The 22,371-nt window shown below is 49.8% G+C and overlaps 1 protein-coding gene across 1 annotated transcript in view; it reads left to right on the top strand.

Moving 5' to 3' along the window:
* The first annotated feature begins 6,121 nt into the window (after nucleotides 1-6,121).
* The window catches only part of MYH9 (myosin heavy chain 9), an 88,159-nt gene continuing 71,909 nt past the window's right edge, over nucleotides 6,122-22,371 (top strand). The window contains exon 1 of the mRNA XM_016222709.2: nucleotides 6,122-6,227. The gene's annotated coding sequence lies outside the window, so the exon portion shown is untranslated. The remainder of the gene's footprint in view (nucleotides 6,228-22,371) is intronic.

Genomic DNA, 22,371 nt, shown 5'->3' with positions numbered 1-22,371 from the left:
GTTCAGAGTGCACTTAGGTCCCTGCACTCAGTGTATGGCTCAGAGGATGAGGGCGAGACAGGGCTTCCCAGGAGGTTGGAGGCACTTGCTTGGGGCCCAGGATACCAGGCTAGGAGTTTGGGATTCACACATAAAGATCTAGAAATATTCTTGGGCAGGAGAACAGCAGGATGTACTCTAGGGTCTTTCGGGGCCAGGGCTGAGTCCTGAGACAGTGCTGAGGAATAGGTTTTGGTTTTTGCGCAGGCAGCCTATCTGGGTTCAAATCCCAGCCTCACCATCTATTAGCCAAACAACGTGGATCGAGTTACTTAACATTCTGTGCTTCCGTTTTCTCCTCTGTAAAATGAGGAGGAAACAGTGACGGTAACAACAGGCTTGTTGAAGGTAATGGAGCGATACTAATCCGAATGCCATTTGGAACCCGAGAGATCAAGGACGGGCTTGAGGAAATTACTTACTCCTCTGAGCCTCAGTTTCCTCATCTGTGAAATGGGGGATAATAATAGTACCCACATCAAAGGATGGAGATGAGGATATAATGAGGCAGCGCGTGCTCTGGGTGCTTCGCACCGGGCCTGGCACGTAACAAGAGCTCAGCCTCCCTCCTCTCACCACCACCTCACCAGCCTTCCTTTCCTGCGCTGAGCCCATGCTCACAGCCGGGCTTCAGGACCATCAATCCGAGGCAGGAAATATGGGTGGAAGTGGGAAGAGACGAGGTTGGGGGGGTGTTTGGGAAGCTAAAGTGGGAAGAGACGAGGTTGGGGGGTGTTTGGGAAGCTAAGGTCGTGGCCTAGAGTGAGGGTAGGGAGGGCAAGTGCCAGAACTGGGTGAGAGGCCCTGGAGAAGGGCAGAAGGGCTGGGTGAGGTGGTGGGAGGAGTGAAGGGAATGGGACCAGGAAAGAGGAAGGACTAGAGAGGCCTCTGGGCTTGAGTCTGGTTGGCATGGAGAGGCCAGAAACACGAGCAGAGCGGCAAGTCAGGCGCGCAGACAGGTTTGGCAAGAACTGGATGGTGGGAGCTCATTACTAGACACCGAACAATAGGGAGACACACTAAGAATCTTCAGTAATAGAGCTAGAGGTGACTAGGTGTTTTTCTTCATGCTTTTAATTTTGTAACTTAAAAAAATAAATATGCATTATTTTATATCTACATTTTAATTTGTAGCCTGTGTTTTCATATTTAAATTTGATTTATCTAAATATATAATATATTTATGAGTCTAAATTTAAGAGATATAAGGGTTGAGTTTTTTTCAGTGAAAATTGCTCCTCTTCTGCTATTTCCCAGCCACCCATTCTTATAAAAACAGCCAATGTTACTCACTTCTTGTATAGCCTTCCAAAGATATTCTATGTCTAGTCTAGGATGTATTATTTTAGCATAAAAAAATAAAACAGACTGAAGGTCACATGCAACAAAAGAAAAAACAGGCAAATTGGACTTCATGAAAATTAAAAACTTTTGCACATCAGGATATAGAATCGATAGAGTAAAAATGCAACCACCGAATGGGAGAAATATGATTGTGGGGTGGGGGCTGGGAGAGGGCATAGAGGGGAAAATGGTGATGGGGAAAAAAGAATGGGAGAAATGCTTGCCAGTCATATATCTGATAAGAGATTAATATCCAGAGTATACAGAGAGCTCCTAAAGTTCAATAACAAAAAGCAAAAACCAAAACCAAACAACTCAATTCAAAAAATGGGCAAAGGACTTGCATAATTTCTCCGAAGAAGATAGACAAATGGCCAATATGCATGTGAAAAGATGCTCAACATCACTAGTCATTAGGGAAATGCAAATCAAAGCCACAGTGAGAAACCCCTTCCTACCAGTTAGGATGGCTACTATCAAAAACAGGACAAAACCAAAGCCCGGAACACAAGCGTTGGTGGGGCTGTGGAGAAACTGGAACCCTGTGCACTGCTAGTGGGAAGGTAAAATGGTGCAGCTGCTGTGGAAAACAATATGGCAGTTCCTCAAAAAAGTAAAAATAGAATTACTGTGTGATCCAGCAATTCCACCTGTTGGTATACATCCAAAAGAACTGAAAGCAGCCCTGGCCCGTGTGGCTCAGTGGTAGAGCCTCGACCTTTGGCTCCTGAGCATTGAAAGGTCACAAGTTTGATTCCAGGTCAAGGGCACATACCTGGCTTGCAGGTTATATCCTGCTCCCCCCTCGCCCTGTTGGGGAGGCACCCCAACCAATCGATGTCACTCTCTCTCTCTCTCCCCCTCCCTCCTTTCCACTCTCTCTAAAAAATCAATGGAAAAAATATCCTCGGGTAAGGATTAACAACAAAAAAGAATTGAAAGCAGAATCTCAAAGAGATATTTGTACACCCATGCTCATAGTGGTATGACTCACAGTAGCTCAAATATAAAATCAACATGAGTGTCCATCATGGATGAGTGGTTAAGCAAAATGTGCTGTATCATACAATGAAATATTATTCAGCATTAAAAAAAGAAAGAAATTCTGACATATGCTACAACATGCATGAATCTTGAGACCAATATGCTAAGTGAAATAAGCCGGTCAGAAAAAGACACTGTATGATTTCACTTATGAGGAACCTGGAGTGGTCAAATGCATAGAGACTGAAAGCAGACCCGCGGTTTTCCAGAGGCTGGGGCGGGGCGGGCTTGGGGAAGTAGAAAGTTCGTGTTCAGTGGGTATAGGGTTTCAGTTTTGCAAGATGAAAAGAGTTTTGGAGATGAGTGTATTTAATGTGACTGAACTGCAAACTTAAAAATGGTTAAAGATGGTAAATTTTATATGTGTGCCTTTCCACAATTAAAAAAAATACTGAATGTCAGGATGAGGCTGGGGTTGGAAACATGGATTTGGAAGTCGCTCACATGGATAATAATAGTTGAAAGCAGGGGAGTAGATTGGAGCCCAAGAAGAGGGTAGAGACTGAAGGGGGGAGAAAAGCAGAGAGCTGAGAAGCGGGGCACCGTGGTGTAGTCGTAGCACCTGGGCTCTGAAGTTCCACACACGTGGCTGACTCTGGCTCTGCCACTTAGTAGATGCATGAATTTGGCAAATCACTTAACTTCCCTGAACTTCAGCTTCCTCATCTGTAAAACGGAGGATAATATTCGTATCTAACCTCACAGGGTGATTGTGAGGGTTAAATGGGATCATGCTTAAACAAAGCACTTAGCGCCTTGCCTGCCACCTGGTAAAACACTCAAAAATGTGTGCCTCTGGTAAGGTGATATTTAACAACAGATATAACGCGTGGACCAACCAATGAGAAGAAACACCGCCTTGAATAAACCTGTGCATTCCAGGTGGACATCCACCCTGGCCACGGGCTGGCGAGCGATCCTGGAGGGGAGAACGGGATGGTGACCAGACCCCTGGGAGTTTTGAGAGAGCCTGTGTTGGGGGAGGGAATGTCAAGCAGTTTCAAATGCTGTCTAGGAAGGCAAGGCCTGAGTGGGGCATTCAACCTGCTGACCTCTAAGGAGCAGTGTCTGGAGAGTTAGGGCCGAAGGCGAGTGAGAACAAGGGGAGGTCCCCGAGGGCCTGATGCGGACTTCTCACTCCCTGGAGAAATCAGGCTATGGGAGGCAGGGAGAATGTGGAATGTATCCACCAGGAGAGCCCCATACCCGGTAGTTTCACTGCCTTAAAAATCCTCTGTGCCCTACCTCTTCCCCCATCCCTCCCCTCAACCCCTGGCAACCACTGATTTTTTTACTGTCTCCATGGCTTTGCCTTTTCCAGAATGTCATACAGTTGGAAACATACAGTATATAGCATTTTCAGACTGGCTTCTTTCACTTAGTAATACACAGTTAAGGTTCCCCTATGTCTTCATGGCTTGATAGCTCATTTCCCTTTCGCACTGAATAATATGCCATTGTCTGGATCGCCCACAGTTTATTTAACCATTCACCTACTGAAGGACATCTTGGTTGCTTCCAAGTTTTGGCAATTATGAATAAAGCTGCTATAAACATCCTTGTGCAGGTTTTGTGTGGACATAAGTTTTCAACTCCTTTGGGTAATTACCAAAAAGCCCAATTGCTGGATCATATGGTTAAGAATATGTATAGTTTTGTAAGAAACTACTAAACTGTCTTCCTTAGTGGCTGTACCATTTGGCACCCCCATTAGTGTTCCTGTTGCTCCACATCCTTGCCAGCATTTGATGTTGTCAGTGTTCTGGATTTTGACCATTCTAAGAGGTGTCTTGTTATTATTATTTTTTTAAATATAGTTTATTGATTTCAGAGAGAGGAAGGGAGAGGAAGAGATAGAAACATCAATGATGAGAGTCATCGATCGGCTGCCTCCTGCACGCCCCCGACTGGGGATCGAGCCCGCAACCCGGGCATGTGCCCTGACTGGGACTCAAACCGCAATCTCCTGGATCCTAGGTTGATGCTTAACTGCTAAGCCACCCCAGCCAGACTTACATGTGTTTTAAAATAAAGTTCAACTTAATAATCTTCTCTTATGGTATATCCTTTTTGGTTATGTTTAAGAAATTTTTGTCTACTTTAAGGTCATGAAAAGAATCTGCTACATTTTCTTCTAGAAGTTTTGTTATTTGCTTTCCACACTTATGTCTCTGATCCATCCTAAACTATTTCTGTCAAAGGTGTGAGGGTGGGGGTCAAGATTCATGTTTCCACATGTGCATCTATCCCTAACCCTAACCCTAACCATTGATCTCGTACCATTTATTAAAAAGACCATCTTTTCCTTATTCATGGTGGCAACTTTGTAATAAATCAGGTGACCATGTATATGTGGATCTTTCAATTTTATTTTAAATATGTGTGTATAGCCCTAGCCAGTTTGGCTCAGTGGTTAGAGTGTCAGCTCGAGGACTGAAGGGTCCTGGGTTTGATACAAAGAATTTCCAAAAGGATAGAGTAATGAGAAAGTTGCCCTCTTAGATACAAAATGTATTACAAAGCTACCTTCATTAAAGTATTGTGGAACTGGCACAGGAACACACAGAAAGATCAGTAGATACAATTCAGAAGCAGATCCAAGCCCATGAGTTTGACAGGTGATGAAGGTGGTACCTGAAATCCGTGGAGAAAATGGTGTGTGGACAACTGGCTGTTCCAAAAATTATATTAGGTTTCTTCCTCCAAAATCAACATAAATCCCGGATAGATTAAAAGATAAGTGTAAAAATACTTTTAAAAATTAAAAAAAAAAAAATTCTTGTGGTGGGCAGTAACAACAAAAAAGTTGCTCTTTGCCTAAAAAAAAAAAAACAAAAACAAAAAATCCAAGAAAACGTTTTGTAACAAATACCTAAAGGGGAAGTTTGCGAGGTAACATGTGCAGATAAAGAAAGGATTGGAAGGTCATTCCGGGCAGTGGGAACCCGTCTGGGCAAAGGTCCGGAGGCTGAAAGGAGGCAGGCGTGCCCAGTCTATAGAGCGGGTCAGCACTGGAACTCAGGGCGCCCACACCGACGCGGGGCTGAGTCCTGTCCGCCCCCCAGGCCATCATAATTATGTAAAATAGCACTTTTTCCATATATGGTACTTAATATCTGTTCTTTTGGTGGGATGACATGAGACCGGGAAAACAGCTCGCAGGGCGGGGACCTTCCCAGCCTGTTCCCGCCCAGCCTCGCCCCCGCCCAGGCAACTCACCAACCTCCCGGCTCGCAAGCGAGAGCCTCCTCCTCCTCCAGATTGGACGCTCTCCGTGTCAATCCTCCCCTTGGAACCTGGCTGTCCGCTGAACCCGCCCCCTAGTAGGCGGAGCTCCCGCCTAGAAAGCGTGGGGGAAGGTGGAGAGAGGGTAGAGGTTGGAGCGGAGAAAGCCCCGCCCCTCTGGGCCCAGAGGCTCCGCCCCACACATTCCCATAGGCCAATGTGTCCGTCCATCAAGACCGGGAGCGGGCTGGAGTGGGTGAGACCGTCAGGAGGGCGGGATCGCTCCCCCAGGCTCCGCCTCGGAGCGGGTGCCGGGCGGGGAATGGGCTAGCGGCTGAGAGGGGGGCCGGCTGAGAGGACGGGGCGGGGCGGGAGAGCGGCGGGGAACGGAGCTCGCTGGGTGCCGTGAGGCGCGCAGATCACCGCGGTTCCTGGGCAGGGCACGGAAGCAGAGCCAGGCTGACCTGCTGCAGCTCCCGCCTCGCGCGCTCGCCCCACCCCGCCGTCGCCCGAGCGCTCGAGAAAGCCTTCTCGGGAGAAGCAGCGCCTGTTCCCCGGGGCAGATCCAGGTTCAGGTGAGGAGTCCCACCAGTCGGTCCCGCCCCGGGCAGGCGGGCGCGGACGGCGGTGACGGGACGCGCGGCTCCTGCGGCGAGCGGGCCGACGCGTGGGGCTCGGCCCCGGCGCGGCCGCCGGGCGCGAACGCCGCGGGGCTCGGCGGGTGCACCGCATCCCTCCCTGAGGGGCAGCGGGACCCCTGCGCGGATGCTCCGGGAAGGCGCCGCTGGAAGCGCGGCCTCGGGGAGCGGAGGAAGGCTTCGTGGCCACCGCTCCCCGGAAACCCTTCATCTCCCCCCACCCCCACCCCCGCCTGGCTCCCTCGCGGGCTGGGCACCGGGGAGCCTCGACCTCCCCCCGCTGCCCGGCGCGGGCCCCGCCCTCGCCTCGCCTCGCCTCGCCTCGCCCAGTGCCCAAGTTGGGCAAACTTTTTAACCCCTTCCGGGGAGCCGCCGCTGTCCCTGGGACCCAAACGGGTGAGGACGCGGCGGTGGGCTCGCGGCTGCGGTCCTTCGGAAGTCTCTCAGGCCTTTTGGAAACGGCGGTAACGGGCAGGCGGGGACCGTTGGGCAGCTGTCAGGGCGTCCTCCTGAGTCAGAATCGGACGGGCCGCCGCAGACCTTGCGCTCGGCTCGGTTTCCGTCCGCTGCGCCCGACTTCCTCATTCGCCGGCGGCGCGCGGGCGGGCGGAGGAGGGGGCGGAGAGGTGCGGCGGGCGCCCGCGGCCGGGCGGGACGCGGCCCCGCTGCCTCCAGCCTCAGCCTTCGGCTTCTGACTTCTGTCCCGGGGCAGCAGGCCCGCGAACGCCCGCAGCCATCTGTGCCTCGCAGGCGTGCACCTGATTCCGCTGCACCTGGGGCCGCCCCACCCGGGCTGGGGGCGGAGGGACGGGGTCCTGTGCCTTCAGGGCTGGCCGGGGCTATTGCATCGTTCCTGTTTGGGCCAGATCCCTGGTTCTCTACCCCCTCCAGCCCCCACGTCCCTGTGCAAGGGTCCTCACCCCATCCTGTCCTGGGGCCACGCCCAGAGCAGGACTGCACCCCTCTCCCGCCCCTCGAAACGGAGTACCCTCCAGGACAAGGTTGCCGGCTGTCTTGAGGCGGCGGCAGGGCGAGCGCCAGGGCTACTGTCTGCGGCCCCACCCAGCCCCCACCCAGCCGCGTTGGGAGAAAGGTTCCTGCGAGGTCCCAGGCCCAGCCGCTTCTGGGTTCACTGCACTCTTTTCTGGGTTTGACCGGATTTCAAAGTAACTGTTGAGTAACTGGAAGGGGAAGAAAGCCTGAGCTCCTTCCTGCAGCACTGTGGCCATGTCTGACTCCACCGTTTGAGCCCCTCCCTGTAACTCACCTGGTGGATTATTCCCTTTTTGGTAAGGAGAGAGGTTGCTTTAAGGCTTATTGAGACAATCACTCCGGTAATATTAGTTAGTTTATATACTAGGCTGCTGGGGGTGGGGGGGAGGTACACAGATGTGTAATTGAGCAAATATTTAACTGGCTTCTCTGTGCCAGGTGGTGGGGGATGTGAGGTTGAGTAACTGGCCCCTGCCCTTGGGCACTTAGGGGAGAGCGGAGACAAATCTGTAGATGACTCTAATGTGAGGCAAAGATGACAGAAGACCCCAGAAAGGTACTGTGAGTCATGGGGATTGGGAGAAGGGAGCCAGCCCATCCTGTGGAGACCCGTAGGCATCTGCCTTGGAGGAGTTCACAGTCCTCAAGGGGAAATAGTGGCCCAGTGACTGAAATACAAAGGCAGCCTCTGATGAGTGCCCCAAGCATACCATAGACAAAGGACTCGAGGAATTCCAAGAGGGGCCACTTCTGTCTAAGGCCAAGAGGGAAGCTGCCTTGAGGAAGGAGCACGTTGCAGGTTTGCAAACTGAGGGCAAGCACTGGGTGTTGGAGAGTGAGGACTCATTTAGTGGGTAATTGAGGGGTAATTAAAAGCGTCAAGAGATTGCTCAGTGTAATTTGAGAGCCGCTGTGCCCCCCAGATGGCTGCGGGGTGACACCAAAGAGCTCTACTCTTCACACTCAGCAAGTCCTGGCAGTGTCTGTGGGCAGATCCAGGTGCTGGCAGATCCAGGTTCCCAGATTGGCACGCTCTGCTTGGGGAAGGGCAGCCTGAGCGGTGCATTCTGAGGGGCTGCTTGTCTGAAGGGCATATGAGGGAAGAGGAAAGAGGGGGTCAGGGCCCTGGCATTCAGTTTTTTATTTTTATTTATTTTATTTTAATCCTCACCCGAGGATATTTTTTCCATTGCTTTATAGAGAGTGGAAGAGGGGAGAGAGAGAGAGAGATAGAAACATACATGCGAGAGAGACACATTGATTGGTTGCCTCCTGCTCTTGTGCTGCCTGGGGCCAGGGATTGAGCTTGCAATTGAGGTATGTGCCCTTGGCCAGAATCAAACCCGGGACCCTTCAGTCCGAGGGTCAGTGCTCTAACCACTGAGCCAAACTGGCTAGGGCCTGTTTTTTATTTTTAAACTTTTTAACCTAAGGGGTTGGAGATGGGACAACTTTCCTCTTGCAGGATGAAGGATGCATGCTAATCACAGCCTGCCTTTCGCCTGTTCTTGCTCCAGAAAAAACAAAACAAGGATCTGTTAGCTTTTTAAAAGGAGAAAAGCACACTTGAAAAATGCAGCATTGTTGTGTAGCGTGGTAGGGTATTGCTAGAAACCAGGCTAGCTGTGCTTTCTTCACTTCCTCTTGTAGCTAATCCTTCAGTAAAGTACTTAGGACAGCCCTTACCAGCTTGACATCTTTATTTCAAAAGGAGAGGAGGGGTTGACTGTTGTTTTCCTCAGAGGCGAGCCCTACCCTTCTCTTGGGGGAGAAAGAGAAGCCCAAAGCAAAGGAAAAAAAAAATCCAAGCCCTAACAGCTTCCTCTCAAGCATCATGTTCCAGAAATATTTAGAATAACAAAATCTGTGTGTCGTCTTAATTAAACAAACGTCCTAATTTGCTGAGCATAAAAGAGCATCTCTGCCTCAGGGGCAGGAAGTGCATTTTCTCTTTGTGCAGCCCAGAGAATCACTGCCTCTCGGCCTTAACCCTTGGTGCGCTGAGCTCCTGCACTCAGGTCCTCTGGTGACTAGTGAATGGAGCCCTGGCTGCCCCCTGGGAAGTGTTGCTCCTGTGACTTACAGAATCCTATTCTTAGAGCTGGGAATGGTGGGGTCTTGAGCTTTGGAACAAGGCTCCAATCCTGACCCTGCTACTTACTTAGCTTTATGACCTTAGGCAAGTCACATAACCCATTGTGGGAATCATGGCAGCTACCCTGCAGGGCCAGATGTGAGAACTAAAAGAAATAAGGTATGTGAAGGGCCTATGTAAGGTACGTAAAGTGGCTTTGTAAGTTTTTAAGACAGTATATAAATATTCAGTCTTAGTTCCCTGGGTTGTCAGGGGAGGAAACAGACGAGGAGGGTTAGATGGTTTTCCTGGCTCCTGGCTCAGTGCCCTTTCTACTGCTAAAAAGGTGTGCTTGTGCATGTGCATGTGTGTGTGCAGCACTTGTGGATCTGAAGCCTAAGTGGTAAAAACACAAGTGGTTCTGGGGCCCATCTGCTGATGCTTTTGGATGCGCCTGGTGATGAGCTCGTGCTGAGCAGCCTCATTTCAGAGCCCTGGCCTGGGCAGAGGGTGCACAAACTAACTGCACTGTTAGTTCTAAAATATGGTTTCCTATGATCTAGCACATAGCCAAGGAAAGAGCATGGAAAGAGCCTTGAGTGTTTAGAGACCTGGCTTCTAGCTCTAGCTGGGGGAACATTTGATTTTTGTGGAAAGCACCATTACTGCCTACAAAGACATCACACAGTTTATGAGCCCACTAATTATGCACGAGAGGGCTGGGGAAACTGACAAATTCAGTCATTTTAATTTCTCTAAGATACCCCAGTTTCTCAGGTACTCTCCTGCCCTATTGATAGGAGTATGAGTTGTAACAGTTTTTCTTTTTGAAGGTAGCTTGGCGGCAGTATCTGTCAAAGCATAACCCTTCTGTCTGAATTCTAGGAATGCATCCCACAGATAAACTCAAATGTGCAAGAGGAAATGTCTGAGGATATTGTTTGCAGCATTGTCATAGACAAAGACAGGAAACAAGCTCACTGTCCATCAGAAGGGTCGCATAAATCGTGGCTGAGCTGTGCAGTGGCAATCCTCACAGCCCTTTAAAAAATGAGGCCAATCTATAGGTACTGATAGGGCATGCTCTCAGGGTATGCTGTAGGTGGAAAAAAGTAGATGTAAGGTAGTATAGATGGTGGTCCCTTTGTGTGAAACATGCTTTGTCACCTTGGCTCTGGGCCTAGAAAGATACTGAGACTCTGGTAATAGTGGTTGCCTATTGAAAGGGCTCAGGACGCAGAAATGCGGGGTGAGCATTACTTTTTAAATGCCTTTTTATATGTATTGCCCTTAAATCATCAAAAACTTAAATTTTCTTATTTTTATTATCCATAAAAATAAGGGGGTCTGCTGGCCAATCTCGTAGGTCTCAGCTTTAAAATGCATCGCTCTAGATTCCAAGTTTCATATTGAGTGCATGCCTACTGTGTGCAAAGGAGGAAGAAAGGGTTTAAAACTGGACTGACTTACTCTTGTGGTTGGAACATTTTTGGGTACTGTTTTCTTCCCCATGATGTCATATTATCGCCCGAGTAACCCCTTAAACAAATGTCTACTCTGATCCACTCCCTCATATTCTGGAAAATGGTAGATGATTGCCTTTTCTTTGCTGTATGAGAAAAGGAGCCCCGCAGTATGTGTCTGGAAAGTATTCCAGGATAACCTCTTGCCAGGTTTCCCACAATTCCCCTGCCTCCAAATCACCCGGGTCCTTTCCTGGGGAGTCTACCCTGACCAGAAGTCTACACCAGGCTTTTATTCTCTTGGGTCCTCTACACTTGGGGTCATTGCAACCACTAGTGTTCCCCTTCGCATTCCACCCCCAGTTATCCCTCAGACATCTGGCCTGTGGTTCTTATGTATTAGCAGTGGAAAAGCCCAAAGTTCCTGAGAAAATGTGATTAGAAGAGTGTTTTGAATTGGAGAGCCCCCATTCCCTTCTCCAGGAAGCCCATCTTAGTCTTGCATGGTGTGGGTACTGGAGAAGCTGCCAGCTCTGCTCACTGCTGAGTTGGCTCTTTTCTGTGGCAAAGGCAGTAGAAGACCCCTTCATGGTCTCTGCCAGGCCTGTGTCCCTGCCAGGCAGCCTCTGGCCTCCTGGAGGAATGGCATGAGTCACACACATGAGTATACAGAATGAGCCCAGGTCTAAAACGGTCCTGCCACCACATGGGCTTGAAGACTGGATGCTGGCCTGCACCCCCCACCCCCCCGCCCCACCTGCCCCTAGTGTTCTGATGGTACCAAATATTTGGGAAGCAGGAGGGGAGCTGCCCTCCGTGTCTGATGCATGCCTCTTTAAAAAGTAACTTAGGCTGGCTGCTCTGTTGCAATTTCTCAGGCCCCCATTCTGCTGACTAGTTTCTCAGGCCCGAGGTGATTCAGCACCCAGAATGAGACACAACATCCGAGCCCCTGGGCAGGTGGGCCCAGAAAGGACTTTTGGCTGGCCTTTGGCTGAGGGCAGGGCCTTCTTGGGAGCTTCTCCCCAGCCCGACCGTCCATCGGTAGCTACCTTCTTCAGCCCGTTGGCTACTCCACGAGGAACCGTCCTGCTGAGGCTGGAGGGAACCTTGCAAGGCCTTCCGGAAGTTGCCACTGAAGGGTGTGGCTTCCTGCCTGGGCAGGTTGGGCAGGGCCCGTGGAGAAATTGAAGGTGGAGCTGATCTCCCCCCCCCCCCCCCCCGCCCCCGCCCCCGCCCTCAAGTCATCGCCTTGGTGCCTCTCAGAGGTCCTTGTCCTTAGGGTCCTACAGTGCTATCCAGAGGAACAAGGGGCCTCTGAGGGAGGTCCCTCTCTCACACTCACTTCAATGGACATTTATATTTTGGGAACTTGTCTTAGGTTTCTTTTCCCTTCGTTTTAACTCTAATTCTAAATGATGCCCTGCTTAAAAGAAAAATCAGCTTAACAATAAAATCTCCCTAGTGAATTTACTGAGAATCAGAATGCCTGAGCTGGAAGGATCTTTAATCTTTCTCCCCCATTAGAGGAGTGGTTTGCCCAAGCTCACCTGTGAGTTGGTAGAAGAAAGCTTTGGCCCCTGGTTTCACTCCCCCCCAGTGCCCTTCTTTCAAAGTCATGCGTCCTCATTTAAAAGTGTCTTTGAACTGTTATCATCCGTTCTGTGCACAGTTTAGCCAAGCAACACATACTTAGCTCCTTTAATCTCTCCTCAAGAGTCTATTCTTCCACACCCTTAATCTTTTCCCTTTTGGAGGTGGGCACTAGAGTTCACAAATGGGGTAGGAGGTGTTTCTCTGAACTTCTTCCAGTGGGATGGCCATTTAGGCTGAAAGTTCCCACAGCTCAAAAATCAATATTTCACATGGGGAAGTGCCAGGCAGCAGGGTGGGCCCTTCTGAGAGCCACACTGGCTTCCCGTGGCCAGCCCTCATTCCTAGTCACTTAATGTCTTGCATGATCGATTTGTTGTGTTTTCAACATGAAACCCACAGTCAAGGGAACAAAAGCAAGGGCTTTGGGGTCGGGCGGGAGTGGGACTGGACCCCGCCTTTTCCCGTTACCCACGATCCTCAGTTTCCTCATGTGTGACATGGAGACCCCTGGCTTTTTAGCCTTGTTGTAACTCACGTAAAAATACGTGTATAGTGGTGCAGTTCCTCTCCTTCCTTCTTTTTCTTATGTTATCACCAACATCATCAGGTGGTAGAAAATAGATGTTCAGGTTTTAAAGATTTCAAATATGTCCAACCAGCCTGTCCCTTGGTAACAAGGTGTGATGACTAAGATGACTGAGGAACCTGCCAGATTTCCTGGGCTAGATGCTGAGGTTTCAAGGCCTGCTACCTTTGCGTTCTTACCACACAATACAATCCAAGTTGTTACGTCTGCGCTGGTCATGAGCTGGCTTAAGCATTTTAAAAAGCTTATAACAAAGCAGTAGAGGTACCTTTATTTAGAGTTGTCTGTGTTCAAAAGCCGCCGCATTTCCTGTGTTTTGCATTAAGTCACTGGGCTGGAGAAGGCAGCTTCCTGTCTGATAAACATAAAGACGAGGCATTTAGAACAGTTTGGGTGACTTAATCTAACTGGGCTGGAAGGGGAAGAAGGTCTTAGAACCCACTGGACTGTGAGGACCTGGAGGTCAGCGGCGGGCTCTTTTTTGCTCTCTGGATCCCAGGTTCTCGCCCAGTGCTTGGCTTAGAGTCAGCCTGTAGTCCTTGTTGCAGGAGTGGAGTTTAGGTCTCACTGGTACCTTTGCCTGTAAGCCTGGGGACATGGAGGCCCAGGCAGCCAAAGCTTTAGAATGCCATTTGGTTAGCGATCTTTCCATTTTACAAAATGAGGATGGAAGGGACTTGTGTGAAAATCTCTGGGGTGAGAAAGGTGGTGGCATGGAGCCATTTTAAAGTTTTTGTGTATTTCTTGTTGAAGAGCCAACTATTGGGTATTGAGGGTGTTGACCTCAAATTTTTTTTGTCAAGTCAATAACAGAAGCTCCTTGGGCTCCTGCTGCATGGCCTGCTCTGTGCCAGGCTTGCTGTGGCTGCAGTGGGGGTGGAGGGCAGGGAGCCCCTCCTTGACCTCAGGAGCCTTTCCCTCTAGTAGTGGGTAGGGACACTGGGAGAGACATTTGCCACCATGAGGCAGGCCCGTGCTACACTGAGTGGCTGGGATTTCTGAGCCTCTTGAGGGAGCTTCCTGGACGAGAATTGCCTGGAAGGAGGAGGGAAGGTGGGGATGGTGGGCAGGGAAAGAAGAGGCTCTGGTGGAAGGGCACTGGCCTGGGAGTCAGGATGTCTGGGTTGAAGTCCTCCCAGCTCTACTAATAATAGTAATAGTAATAATAATAGTTAAATTTTATTGAGCACTGTGCTAGTGCTTTCACATGAATTATCTCATTTCTTACCTCATTCTCATGAGGTAGGGAATTATCCCCATTTTATAGATGAAAAGACTGAGCAGGGATTCAGACACAGGCGCTCTGTCTCCAGACCCCAGTGTGACCTTGTAGGTGCCCTTCACTCCTGAGCTTGATAGTGAGGGGATGGACTGGTCCCTGGGGCCTCCTCCCTCACCAGTGACTGAGAATTAACGAAAGGAGCAGAGCTTTGGGCTGTGGCAGAATGGGGCCTCCCGTTTTATAGTGCAAGTTGGCTACTCAGAGCGAGGTTGCCAGTTCAATAGTGTTGCCTTGGCTACGGACTTCACCTTTAACCTCAGCTGGTCATTTTTCAAATGTGTGTGGCTGGTCCTAAGGGAGGGCAGGTGAAAAGACTGCAGCCGGGCAGTGTAAATCCTGGCTGCTGTGCCTGCCTGCTGGTGGCAGGGCCCTGGCTGGTCTTCACCGGGGAGCCAGCCAGCCAGCCAGCCAGCCAGCGGCCCTGCCACCATCTTGACCAGTGGGCTCTTCTTGACCTCAGCCCACTTGCATCCTACAAACTGGCATTCCTTTCTGTCTTCATTCATTCATCTGTCCATCATCATTCAGTACCCACTCTTCAGAGCTTCTTTATGTGCTAGGCTCTGGGCTGGGTGCTTAGAACATGGAGGTGAAGGAAGCAGTTTCCAGGAGCTGATGGTGTGCTGCCAGCTACAGAGTCCGAGAAGGCTTCCTGGAGGAGGCAGCATCTGAGCTGATTGTAAGATGGGGACTTGGCACAGTACATCCAGGGAGCAGAGCTGGGACCTTGTTCAGTTGCTCAGAATCTGGCCGTGCTTTGTTCAAAGGTGATTTAGGTTGCCAAGGCCCTCTGAGTCACTGGGGCTGGAAAAAGATTTCTTCCCCTTAGGAGCTCCAGGCCCAGCCCCAGCCCCAGCTCTAGTCTTTTACAGAGCCCAAATGGCCCATTAAGTCCTCCTTCCCAGGGTCATTTCCTGGGAAATGTGGGAGTGCAGGATTCCACTCCCAGGTCTTTAACCCCTGAGTGGCTGCTGGGAATTGCCTGTGCCCTCTGGGTGTGTGGTCAGCATGCTGTTCCCAGCTGAAGGACCTGGGATGAGATTTTTCATGGAGTGTTGAGAGAGACATAATTGTTACTAGAATCAGTTCCCTTTTTAGAGTTGTGTATAGCACATACAATAATAACAAAGCTGGCAAGAAGATTTGCCCCTCACCCCACCCACAGTTCGCATCCTTCTGGGCTTCCTGTCCATATTGCCACAATTATTAGTTTAATGGCTATGTTATGATCCATGGAGGGCAAGGACCATTATTTACATTGCCAGAAAGTTCCATAGGTTTTATTAATTCTTTTGGAAATTTACTCATTCAGCAAATAAATAGATCCTGAGCATTTGTTCTAGGGCAGAAACTGCTAGATGTTTAGGATGTAGATCAATGAGATATCACAGGCCCTGTCCTCAAGGGGTTCACCCTCTAGACCCAGGGAAAAATCACTTCACTCTGCTGTTGTGGGTTGTGATAGAGGTGAGCCCAGGAGAAAGTGGCAGCTTGGATGCCCAATTTGAGTTGATGGAAAACAGATAAAACCACTTTGTCATTTGTGGTGAGAAAACTTAGGAACGTGGACCTAGGAAATCTTTCTAGGCTCAGTGGAGGAAGATCTCCAATCATCTGTTCCTCACCAAGTGGTTCCTGTTCAGGCCTTGGCCAGAAAATACCCTGGGAGGAAGTGAGGGCATAGAGGCTCCCAGGGCTCTTGTCAACAGGGAGGCTGGGGAAATAGCCCCTGGCCCTACTGGGAGGGACCCCTGAGTGACCATGGGTAGGAGGCAGCTGAGGGTGGGGGCAGTAGGAGGTGGGATGGGGTGGTCTCCAAAGTGTCCAAAAGTTACTGGCAGGCCAGTTAGGCTGTGCTGTGGCTCCTGCCTCCTGGATTGTAGCAAGAAGTTGCAACAGTTTAGTTTTGTTGTAAAGGAAGTTTCAGAATCCTAGTGGCTGCTTTTGAACAGAGAGATAGATGTTAACAATATTAAGGGAGTTATTTGGGGGTGGGCTGGGCAGCACATGAGGGGAGAAGATGGTTGGTCAGGGGTCTAGAAACTGGAATGTAATGTCTTTGCCCTGGAATTTTCTTTCCTTCCAGATACATGGCTTCCTTGCTGGTATCCTTTCCCTTTTCCAGCCCCCAGTGTCCCTGTTTCCCAGCTCCTGGCTCTAGGGAGCCTGACCTGAATTCCACTGTCTTCCTGGAGAGCAGGAGAGGAGTCACTTGTTCGGAAAGGAACCAAAGGCTTATTGTCGCCCAGCCACCCACCTAGAGAATGAGAGGGTGGGGGGTGGCCCTAGACATGGTCACTGGGACACTTCCACAGTCTTGTTTGTATTTCAAGTTTTGCCAACCTCTGATTTCCCTTTCCAGCCTGCAGTGGGGATTTGGCTCAGTACCAGCTGCCCGGGTTTGTGGTTTGACTAGTAGAGCTCTGTCATGGTCCTCCATGCCCCCCATTCAGAACACACCCAAAAAACCCCAAACAAACCCTACATCTTAACCTAACTTTATTTTTTACGTATTGACTTAAAATTAGTAATAAGATGAAACATAGGCTGGGGATTTCAGCCCTTCATAGATGTTTCCTGATGGTTGAGGTGAGGTCCATTGTATATCGTTTTTATTTATTCCCTATCATCTTGTTTATACTATTATTTGGTGATGATTATAGGCTAGAGATTATCTTTGAGTTTATACTGTTTTTAATTATTGACCAGCTATACTATTGGAGGAGGAGAAGTGGGCACAAGGAATAGAGAATTAGATGCTGCAGGGTGTGGGAAGGGAGTGGGTGACTTCAGAAGCAGCAGCTGGGTTTAAGTCCCATTTTTACTCAGTTTATTAGCTGATCAAATACTCATCAGTGCTGGCAATTGCTGATGGATTTAATCAACCAAAGTCTCTGCTGTTTACATTCTGTCAGTCAGACAAGCTCACCATGGCCTGTCAGACTGGTAGGTGCTACAGAGGAGACAGGTGAGGGCGTTGTACAAAGTACCACAGGCCGGGCGACTTAAACACAGAAACTTATTCTCACAGTCTGGAGGCCAGAAGTCCACGATCAAGGTGCTGGCAGAGTTGGCTTCCTCTGAGTCCTCTCTCCTTGGCTTGCGGATGGCTGCGCCCATGCTGCCTCTTTGCATGGTCTTCCCTTTGTGCATGAGCATCCTGCTGTCCCCCAGGTGTCCAGATTTCCTCCTCTTGTAAGGACAGTAGTTGGATTGGATTGGGGCCCACCCTAATGGCTCATTTTAACTTAATTACCTCTTTAAAAACCCTATCTCCAAATACAATCATATTCTGAGATTCTGGGGTTAAGGCCTCAACATAAAGTTTTTGGGTGTTGGGGAGGAACACAATTTACACCACAACAGGGGAGAAAGGGTGTGTGTGTGTGTGTGTGTGTGTGTGTGTGTGTCAGTAAAGGCCTCTCTAATTCAAGCACACTACTAAGTAGCTCATAACCCCTTGCTAGTTTGTTAGAGTAGCCTAGCGGTTGTGTCAGGTGTGAGGGATGAGCCCTCCAGGACTTGGTCTACTTTACCAGTTTATTTAACTGCTTTGAGCTCCAGTTTTCTCACCTGTAAAATATGGTCAATAAAAACCATATCTTGGTGTCCTCTGGGAAGCTAAAGTATGGAAAGCACTAAGCCTTTCATCAGCTCAGTTCATGGTGGGCCCCCAGTAAATGTCAGCCCCCATACGCTCTCCTCTGCCCCCCACCTGCTCCTGGCTCACCAGCACCTTTTCTTCTGTCCCTGTTTCATCCTTTCTGCTCCTGAATTCCACTTCTGATCAGGGTGCTTTAGTCACTGGGCCTGCAGAATGGACCCTGACTGGTGCTGCCCCAGCTGTTCCCAGCTCACAGGTGGCTCTGCCTTCCTCACAGGGGTGATGGCATCACCACCCAGTCCTTGTGAACCACGTGTTCTTGGAGGTGGCTCCTCCCTTCCGAGGAGCCGTAAACACTGTTTTTACATGAGCAAAGAGTGACACTTGGAGAAAACTGGTGCAGGACTGTAAACATAAAATACCAGTTGCTGGCCAAAGTGTGGGATGGCTGCCAGGGAAAGAGCTTCCCTTGCTGTGTCAATGCTCACCATGCAGGTGACGTCTTCCACTTCCCTGTGCTGGTCTCGCTTCCCTCATTAGAGGTGTTGCCACTGGGGCCCTGTGCATGCCTGGCCTGTGGGAGGCACTTACTATACGCTTGAGAAATGGGTGCATATATTCATACGTGAGTCTGGGTCAAACCGACCCTGGTTCAGTATCAGTGCTGTCCCTCAGCTCTGTGTGACTGAGTAGAAGGCTGTATTTCTTTGGGTTCTGAGGCTTAACCACCATGATGTGTATGTGTCTAGTATTTATGTAAGTAGGCGGCGCCTCTGCAGTCAGACCCTCTGTCTGCATTCTGGGTCTCCCATTTGCCAGCTCTCTGACCTCAGGTGAGTCACGCATCCTTTCTGTCCTGTTTTCTTTGTCTGTGGAGTGAGGAAAATGAGAATTTTGTTGGAGGGTTTTTGGTACTCAGTTAAGTTTAGCTTTATTGTTTATATCTATTTTTTTAAAAATCTATTTTGTTCTATTTCTATCACTATGAAGTTTGAAGTCAAACTCAGGTTATTGCAGTGAGTATCCCAGTGCCATGAGTGTGGCAGTGTGAATGTTCCCATTTTATAGCTGGGAAAAATTGAGGCTCGAAGAACCTAAGTGCCTAGCCCCAGTTCACAAGTTAGAGATCTCAGATCCTCTCCTCGCTCCTCTAATTTTCAGGCCAATTATTTTCAATAACTGTCTCATCCCACTTCACCCATCATATGGGTAATGTTTGTGAACCTGGGGTTTGCAGACTGCTTGCTTTTGTACACAACATTGAAGCAGTGGTTGTTGGGAGCCAGTGCCTCACTGCTTATGGTATCAGGTGTAAAACACAGCCCTCCCTGTTCCATCCTACACAAGTCAGTGGTTAGCATTGTGGGGGTGGGTGGCCAGATGTGTGAGATCTATCAGCCTGGCTCCTGCAGCCGACTTGGGCTGTCTCCCCTCAGGCTCCTAGCCCACCAGCATGCCCTTCTCAGCCTGCCTTCTGCCCAGAGCCAGGCCTGCCGCCCACCAACTGGTTCCTGCATTTGCCAGGGTGAGGAGGAGGTGGCTGTGTTGCTCCAAGTGCTCATGAAAAATGCCTCATTATAGGATTAATTACCCGCTGCTGAGCACTGTGGAATTCACAGGGCTCCATCAGCGCTGTGACTTCTCACCTCCAATTGTCTCTGCTCCTTCCTCCAAACCTACCTGAGTTCTGCCCACTTCTGGCCAGCACGTTAAACCTCATGTCAGAGTAAAGAATAGACAGTGGCCTCCAAGGCTGCGGCTGAAGGTCTGGCAGTGGCCCTCCCTGCCCCTTACTAGCTGACTGCCCTGGAGTTTTGGTATTCTCAAAGCGGGGACACTCGGGACACTGGGCCAGGGACACTTCCAAGTTGTAAAGCCCCTGTGGCAGACCTTCATAGTGACACATCTTGGGCCACCAGCGTATTAGAGGCTGAAAAAGGATGGCCTTCTTTTCCTGTGAGTAAAACAAGTCCCTGCTTTAATTATCCTTAGGTTGAAATAGTGGGCTCCCCCTCCCCCCACCCCCTTTTGGCTTTCAGACAAGAATCTGAAGAATGTGGTACTCGGTGGTGGACCTGAGCAGGGCTGGGGCCGGATTCAAGCTCTTCCGGGCCTTTTATCAGGCAGCCTTTAGTGCTCCTGGACCCGAGACATTCCAAATTGGTCATGGGCAGGACTCCCTGATGATTATGGGCTCATTACATTCCTGCCTTTTCCTGGCTCGGTGGCTCAGTTGGTTAGAGCTTCGTTCCGATATGCCAAGGATGCGGGTTCGATATCTGGTCAGGGCACATACAAGAATTAACCAATGAATGCATAAATGAATGGAATAGCGAATCCATGTTTGTTTTTTCTCTCTCTTCCTCCCTTCTTCTCTCTCTCTAAAAATCAATTAAAAAATCCTTGCTCTTCAGTGGGATCCGCAGGGGACAGCTGGGAGGGGTGGGGAGATAAACACTCCCCACCCCGACACTCTTTATCTTAGTGAACTCAGGTTAAAAAGAGTTTGCAGGGGAAACATGGTTGCTGAGGGGCTTGGTATCAGCCAGGAGGACCACTACTACTGCTTTGGTTTGGTTGACAGGGAAAACTGTGGGTCCCCTTACCCCTTAGGTTCCTTCCCCTTCCTGATCTGAGGCTGCCCGCTGTTTACCCATCCTAGCTTGTCCTCCATGCGGGTCCTCCTTGCAGGACCTCCTTGCTGGATGCTGTTTGCTGCCTCCCTGCATTTGCTCTGAGACTGTGGGCCAGGTACACTGGCACAAAGACCCTAGAGCCTGATGAGACCTCTAGGGCATAGACTCCAACAGTCAGTCCCCCTGTGCCCTGGAGTAAGTCATTTAAGCATTCTGGGCTTTAGTTTCCTCAGCTGCAAAACAGGATACAAATAGAACCTACCACACGGGGCTGTTGTGTGGGTTAGTGTGTGGGTTAGTGAGATCTTGGGTGAAAAGCACCTGGGACTAAGTATTAGTGGTTTTCAGCACAGTCCTGTGATGAGGGCTTTGTGATTCCCATTTTCCAGATGAAGAAAGGGAGGTTCAGAACATTTAAATAATATACCCAGATTCCCTCAGCCAGTGAGTGGAGCCCACAGCACTCACATCCAGGTCTGCCTGACTTGTGTCACATTCTGCCCTGACCTCGCACCCTCGGGGGCGTGTGTGCACGGCTGTGTGTGCTCATGCCTGTGTGTGTGCATATATCTTGCGGGGTAGGGAGGGTTCTGCCCCCCCAGGACAGGATGGCGTGGCCTGAATCCGGAAGCTCTCTAGGGCAGGGGCTGCTGCTGCTTCCTTCTCTCACCTGCAGCTTCAGCCGTGGCCCCTTTGGAACCAGACTATGGCTCTGGCAAAGGAGTGATTCTTGGCGGGTGGTAAAATAAGCAGCGGCCAGGTTCCTGGTGAAGGATGTGTGAGGTCATCCCTGTGGCCAGGCACCCTGTTCAAGGACAGTGGGGTCGCCGGTTTTTCAGATCAGGGTGCTCCAACCGCCTGCTCTAGGAAACTGCAATTGAATTTTTTATAAAGTGTGAAGTAAGTGGGTTTTACTTTCACTCAGTGGCGTGTATGGGGGTCATTTTCCCCAGGGAGGCTGATGGCTCTGGAATGCTGCTGGTCCACCCCGGCTTCTCTGGAGGAGAGCTCGTTCGCCTGTTCAGTTTTGGATTTCTTGTTCCCGCAATCCTGGGTAATTCAGAGCTGCCCTGGGGAAGTGACCTCTTCTTCCCACGCAAAGTCATTATTGGGTTGTCCTGACTGCAGCTTTGCTCTCAGACCTCTTTTGTGAGATTCTGCTTAACCCTCTGGAGGGTAACGAAGGAAGAGAATCTTCTCGTCTTTGTTCACGTTGCCTTGGTGGAGAGGAGGCAACTCCAATGCTCCTTTGCCTTTGAGCTTGTAACCAGGAGCTCCTACAAGTCCTTAGGCTGAACTTGAGGGTCTCTGTGAGCCCCTTAAGGGGTCACAGCCTTCAAAGGAGCCCTCGGAGGCTGAAAGTGTTAAGAACCGCTGATCCAGAGAGATGGGAACTTTGGGTTTCCTGTTTATAGAGCAAGTGTGTGTGTGTGTGTGTGTGTGTGTGTGTGTGTGTGTGTGTGTGTGTGTGTGTAAACAGATAGGCAGGCTATTATTGGGTACAAGGGTTTGTTCATTATGGAGTTAAGTTATGCTGCCCAAAGCAGATAAAAATGGGGAGCACCTTCCACAATCTCATCTCTGTACAGTAGCTTTCTTCTCCCACCTGATTTTTTTAAAATTGAATTTATTGGGGTGACATTGGTTAGTAAAATTATACAGGTTTCAGGTGTACAATTCTATAACACACCATCTGTACATTGCATTATTTTGTGTTCACCACCCCAGGTCAAGTGTCCTTCCATCTCCATTTGTCTCCCCTTTACCCTCTTCTTCCTCCCCCACCCCCTTCCCTCTGGCAGTCACCATACTTGTCTGTGTCCATGAGTCTTTCTGTTTTTCTTTGC

This window comes from Miniopterus natalensis, chromosome 2 (genome assembly GCF_054644295.1).
Source record: "Miniopterus natalensis isolate mMinNat1 chromosome 2, mMinNat1.hap1, whole genome shotgun sequence".
NCBI lineage: Eukaryota > Metazoa > Chordata > Mammalia > Chiroptera > Miniopteridae > Miniopterus > Miniopterus natalensis.
This window is presented reverse-complemented; position numbering and strand designations above follow the sequence as displayed.